Genomic DNA, 6,746 nt, shown 5'->3' on the forward strand with positions numbered 1-6,746 from the left:
TCATGAGGGGAGGAAACTGTTGCCTGGTTGCAACTCTATCAAAGAACCAAAACACATTCCGCAAAACATAACCAGATGTTTCATAAGAGCCAAAAAGCACATAATTCTGTCCTAAATGCTGGAAAACCAGGGACCTTTGGTCTTTTGTCTTCTGCTCTCCCAACTGAGTATTCAGATCCATGAGGGTGGGAAATGTGCCTGGTTGCAACTCGATCAAGACAAGAACCAACAACTTCCGCAAAACATAACCAGAGTTTCATAAGAGCCAAAAAGCACATAATTTGTACAAATGCTGAAACCAGGGACCTTAGGTATTTTGTCTTTATGCTCTCCCAATGAGCTATTCAGATCCATGAGGGTGGGAACTGTTGCCTGGTTGCAACTCGATCAAAGAACCAAAACATTCCGCAAAACATAACCAGATGTTTCATAAGAGCAAAAAGCAATAATTCTGTACTCATGCTGAAACCAGGGATTGATCAGGGACCTTTAGTCTAATGCTCTCCAAACTGAGCTATTTCAGACCATGAGGGTAGGAACTGTTGCCTGGTTGCAACTCTATCAAAGAACCAACAAATGCCGCAAAACATAACCAGATGTTTCATAAGAGCCAAAAAGCACATAATTCTGTACTAAATGCTGAAACCAGGGATTGAACAAGAGACCTTTAGACTTCAGCTAACGCTCTCCTAACTGAGCTATTCGGCTCCATGAGGGTAGGAACTGTTGCCTGGTGGCAACTCTATAAAGAACCACAAACATGCCGACAAAACATAACCAGATGTTTCATAAGAGCCAAAAAGCACATAATTCTGTACTAAATGCTGTGAAACCAGGGATTGATCAGGGACCTTTAGTCTATGCTCTCCCAAATGAGCTATTTCAGATCCATGAGGGTGGGAACTGTTGCCTGGTTGCAACTCTATCAAAGAACCATGGTGAAGATGGTTGAAAATTCCCCCACTCCTGACTTGAATGACAATACAGTGCAACCTTTTTGATACTGAATCACTGGTCAGGCAAGTCAGAGACTTGTCTTGGTTGCAATTACATCCACTACTATTGAGTTTATGTAATGTGTGATCATCGTGCGCTCTAATAGGAACACTTGTGGAAGCGCAGTTTTATTGAAAGGCCAGCACTTTATCTGTCATTTTATTCTTTTTTGTTCTGTCAACGTCATTGTGTTGTTAAAAAATGTTCATTGTAGGGAAGAAAATGCCATTGAATTGTTGGAAGATCTGAGAAACACGAAAGTAGGCTGCGTGCTTTATTGAAGCCATATTTATCATGTGGTGAAGAAATTACTTCCTCCTGTGTAAGGATTCTGGTGTGGAAGATACACATTTTTTTCTATTCATGTTTTCATTTGTTTGTTGTAGAATGTGAATATAAAATTAGTTGCAAACGTTTGCAAAGCGGGGTGTCGTCACAGAGGCACGGCGTTGAATGTGTTTCATTAATATCAAAACATAACTGGCTCGCTGGAGAAGTAGAGACGTCGAGGTCCGTGTGCATCATTTGTAGGTGGCCATGTGTTTTGTGCAGTGTGAATGAGTGTCAGCAGAAGCCGCGTGGTGACCGTTTGTGTTCTTGATGGTGCAGAGTGTTGAGAGTAATTCTGAAGAGAAATCCATGAACATCCGGGAATGTGTCTTCTTTAAACAGCCATGCAAGTTTATTGCAAGTTTTTTCTATTCTTTTCATCTGTTGCAATCTAAATCAGATGTTATTTGTTTTTGTGCTATATTTCCTGTTGTTTGTGAGACTACTGAGTGGGAAGAGTTTGAGAGTAATTGTGAAGAGAATCTGTGAATCTGTCTCTCTTATAAAACAGGAGAGATTAAACCAGGTTGAGACCAGCCAACGTGCGTGTCGTCTCATTCATCATCCCAAAAAAAACACAACGCAGAAACCGCTACACAGGCATGGGGAGAACATGAAATCTCTCCACAGGGAGGGCGGGAATGAAACTTGGACCTCAGAAACGTGAGGCAAAAGATTATAGTTGCCCCGGGTACCGTGCCGCCCATCAGCTCTCCTTGGCTTGTTGGTCTTGTGCAATGTTTCTCAATTGTTTCATGTTCAAGGACCCAGAAAAAAGAAAAAAAAAAATCAGGAGCCGCCAGAGTACACCTCAATGTAACATTGTAATAAAACATAATAATGTAATCCTAAATAAACATTAAGAAGCAACAAAGGATGAAATGTTGCTCAATTTACATAAATTACTGCCAGAGGCCAAACATGTAGTCAAGGGGAGGTGCGTTTACAACAATTAAATAAAAACAGATGAGACTGAAAGTCATTGGTGGGGAATGGTAAACGCACACAACCACCTGACTCTGGTGTGGGCAGCATAGGTTGATTCCTGCTCAGTGATGGTGCCAATTATGTCCCTGTGACTTGACTGGCAATCCGCTCATCGTGTGCACTGTCTTTTGTGTGGTGTTAGCGGGATGGGCTCCAGACTCCTGTGTCCGTTGTGGGATAAGTGGCTAAGAAAATGGATGATCATGCATACACATAATCGGGGAATGCAAAAACCGGAGCTATTTGTTTTCACACGTGCACACTTTTTCACCATGACTACAACAATTATGAATAATAAACAACAGTGCATTGCACATTTCACATGCAGTAAAGTGTATCCTTTCCCGGCCAACAGAAGCCGGATATTTCTCCTCGGGGGACCAGCGGTTCAGAACCCACAGACGAAAAAGAGTCTCGCTTGATCTCTGCGTGGGGGTTGTCCGACCATTTTGGTTCCTTCCCTGCCACGAAGAAAACATCAATGGTAGATTATTTTAGTAGTATTTTTTTTTCTTAATTTAAGATTAAGAGTTATCATCATAATCTACATTTTTCCCTTTGTAGTAATTAATTAAACACTTTACCGGGAATGAAAGGAGAGTGTAAATGACAGTGCGCCTGCTGTACATGAATGGCTTTAACTCTGAAACTGGAATTAAAGATTATTTTAAAAATATCAACTAGGTTCCTGAAAAGCTGATGAAACAGAATGGACACAATTTCAAATGATCCTACTTTGCCTGACGATGGCAGTTGGGGGTCGGCAGGATGGGACTGAGAGGTGAGGTGGGGGGACTGAGAGGTGAGGTCTGCAGCCAGGACTCTCTCAAGTGCACGAGACCAGGAAACCAAGAAAAAGGAAAGGAAAGCCCCATGAGCGTCCAAGGCAGCTGACTGCCACTAAGATTTTGTTTGTTTTTGTGGGTCTCAACACTCCTTCCTCTTGAGTGTTGTTTTGATTTCTGTTTTTGCCTGAACTTAAATTTCCAAGGAAAGTCAGACCTCAAAACTTGTTTCTTCTGAATGAGAATGAAATTATTTTTTTTCTGAAAAAGTGTCATGTATTTTTTTTTTGCAGTCAAACAACATGGTAGTTTCCAGTACAGCAGTTCTCATTTGTCCTCTGCTTCCTTCCTTCCTGCCTTGTTTACTTCCTTCTTTTTCTCCTTCATTCATTCATTGCTTCCTCCAATCATTGTTATCTTTGTTCCTTCCCTTCCTTGTTCCAATGTTTTTTCCTTCTTACCTTTTTCACATGATTTTATCCTTGTTTTTCTTCCTCAATTCATTCTTTGCTTCCTTCCCACCTTGTTTCCTTCCTTCCTCATTTTTTTGTGTGTTCCCTCCTTCTTTTCTTCCTTCTGACAACAGCTCGCTTACAAGCAAGCAACAAAACACTACCTGTTTCCACCCGGTCTCGAACCGGGGACCTTTTGCGTGTAAGGCAAACGTGATAACCACTACACGATGGAAACAACAGCACTGGGCATCTTGTAGACCTTGATCACCATCAGGGCTGCAACTAAGGAGAATCATATATCCATCCACTCAGTTCGCATGTTCTCCCCGTGCTTGCGTGGCTTTTTCTGCCGCATCCCACTCTAAATTGGCCCAAGGTGTAATTGTGAGTGTGGCTGTTTGTCTCAATATCCCCTGTGATTGGCTGGCAACCAGTTCGGGGTGTACCCTGCCTCCTGCCTGTTGACAGCTGGAATCGACTCCAGCACTCCCCGTGACCCTCGTGAGGATAAGCGGCAAAGAAAATGGATAGATGAATGGTTGGAGAAAAGAGAGTCATCACCAACACATCCAGGAGGCACAAGTCATCAGGTCTTCATGAGGAAATAGAAGACTCATCTTTATTTTCATGAACCTGCAAGCATATACACAACATTTGTTGTCTGCATTTTACTCATCACAATGAACACACACACTTGTTAGTGGAACACACTGGAGCAACTGGGGAGCAGTTCAGGGTATCTGTTCTTGCTCATGGACACAACAGCAGTGAGTTTGGGTGGGGTCTTGAACCTACTTGGTTGGTTTCCCCATGGTGGCAGTCCAGCTAAACCATTAGTCCAGGCCCATTAATTTGGGTCGATGTGAAAAGTTGAAATCACCAAAAAAATTGTCGAGGATTTAGTGTAAAAATAAAAAAAAAAAAAAAAAATCATCAATGAAAAGACTTGGCAAACATCTACCCACATGCTGAGTTTGCATGTTTTCTTTCTCTCTTTCTTGGTCCTGTTGCACTCGACAGAGCCTGGCTGCAAACCTCACCTCTTCGGGCCCCCACCTCACATCTCATTTCCCATCCTGCAGCCCTCAACCGCCACCGTCAGGCAGGGAATGAAGTAGAATAATTTTGTGTAATATTTGTCCTTCCACAAAAACCATATCAAAAACAAAAATTATTTCTCTCCCCATCTTTTTCCAATCTCATCCGTTTTTGAAAAAGATCCAGCAAGCCACGAGGATGGTGCTAAAAATGCGGCTCGTTGGTCTAGGGGTATGATTCTCGCTTTGGGTGCGAGAGGTCCCGGGTTCAAATCCCGGACGAGCCCATATGAAAGTTCTTCTTTGACAATTTCTTGTTGTTGCATGGTCTATACGTTCATACACCCCCCCCCCCCCCGCCGCCACTGGTCGAACACGACAGAGTGCTTAAAAAGTGCAAATTGTGGAAGAAAAAAAAAAATTCTGGCCACTCCTGCATGTATAATCTCAACATCTAAACCAACTCCTCAGAAAATCAAATCGCCTTGGTCCATATAAGATGACTGTTATTGTTTGTCCTTAGTGCCACTCCCCCTCTATAACACTTCAAGACCGGGGTTCGATTCCCTGACGGGGAGATAGATAATGTTATTCTTTGCTTCTCGACGGGCTCTTCTTCCCGCTAAGCAAGCCGAGCTGTTTTGTTTCCAAACAGGGACCTCACGCGGATCAAAAGAATATCACAACACCACTTCTACAGAACTGAAATTGTTGCTCATGTGTCGTTTGTTAGTAGGACCAGTAAATTGCTTCACTCGCCGAATTTGCGTCCGGCACAACAGTCGCCTGAAAGTGCAAAACGTAACAAATCGCAAAACATTTTAACCTTACAGAAAACACACATTAAACAAGAAAATAATTAAAATTACAAGAACAACACGAAGAAAGCTAGCTGAGGTACTTCTACATACCTGTGTTTGGTGGGTGACAGACGAAATGACGCGGCCCTCCAAGGCTGTAAAGCTTTTTGGGATGAGAGTGGCTCAAGGGACAAAGTGGCTCTTTGGTCTAGAGTTAAGATTCTCGCTTTGGATGTGAGAGGTCCTGGTTTCAACTCCCGGGCGATCCCTGCTATGCAGTCTGTAGTGGCTCAGTGTGCTCTGAAAGTCTCACCTTGCTGTCTTTCTCAAGGTAGCCTGTGTAGTAAGTAAAGGGCCCATTTTTGTTTAGGGTGTCATCCAAATGATCATTGAGTTATGTGGTTATGTGCTTCATTGTTGGTGATGACTTATGAAGTCATCCGCTCTTTTGTGTTGGTTGTTGTTCTTGGGGAACACTTCTTAAGGAGAGCAGGACTGAAAGAGGTCCTGGGGTTGAAATTCCCGACAAGCTCTCTTTGGAAATGTCAACGGCCAGGAATCCTTTGCCACTATCAAACAGTGGCCAGCATGACAAGTGATCATCTTTTTCATTTCTGTGGGCCTTGTTCTTGTGGTATGCTTTTCAATTACTTGTGACCTTGAGAAGTCCAGTTTTCAAGTCCCAGAAAAAACCTTTTGCCCAAATTTCCATTAGCTGATCAGGGTTTCGTCAACTTAACCTTTTTGTTTACCACAAAAAGTCAACGCTTCTTTACAGTCTAGTTCAATCAATCATTTCATATAGACACAAAATTATTGGGAAACAAGGCATGCAAACCTTTGTGTATTTCGGGACCAGTACTGATTTATTACATTTGCCCACTGGAGGCTTTTTGAATAGAGCTCGTGCACGTGACGTAACAATTTGGATGGCGCCAAATTGCCAGTCAAATCAAGCTGCTCTGCCAATTTTTCTCAAATGGTATGTCATTACTTTTGATACCAAACATTAACATTTAATAAAAGCTTCTTGACCACAATGATTCTCACTGGCAAACTTGTTTCTGAGCCCAATACTTCAAGAATTTCAAACTGAGGAGGAAAATGGATTCTCAATATTGTGTTTTCTCATGAGTCATTTGCTTTTACTCTCTAAAGTTTTCCCACACAGAACATTTCCATTGATTTTTATCAGTATGACATCCCATTTGGACTTTTTAATCATATCATCATCAGAGTGAGGAGAAAGTGACCCAATCTCATCGCTATCTGATCGTGGAGTGAAGAGGCCGTCTGCTTGTGATCATCCACAGTGCCCAAATTTGAAATTTTTCACTTTGGCCTTGTCGCTTGGGT

The 6,746-nt window shown here is 42.4% G+C and overlaps 2 non-coding genes across 2 annotated transcripts; one reads left to right on the forward strand and one right to left on the reverse strand.

Moving 5' to 3' along the window:
- Nucleotides 1–3,715: 3,715 nt before the first annotated feature.
- trnav-uac (transfer RNA valine (anticodon UAC)) lies at nucleotides 3,716–3,788 on the reverse strand. The gene has a single exon. It is a non-coding gene; the product is annotated as a tRNA-Val (tRNA).
- A 1,017-nt stretch (nucleotides 3,789–4,805) lies between these two features.
- Nucleotides 4,806–4,877, forward strand: trnap-ugg (transfer RNA proline (anticodon UGG)). The gene has a single exon. It is a non-coding gene; the product is annotated as a tRNA-Pro (tRNA).
- Nucleotides 4,878–6,746: the final 1,869 nt, after the last annotated feature.

Source organism: Syngnathoides biaculeatus, chromosome 20 (assembly GCF_019802595.1).
Source record: "Syngnathoides biaculeatus isolate LvHL_M chromosome 20, ASM1980259v1, whole genome shotgun sequence".
Classification (NCBI taxonomy): domain Eukaryota; kingdom Metazoa; phylum Chordata; class Actinopteri; order Syngnathiformes; family Syngnathidae; genus Syngnathoides; species Syngnathoides biaculeatus.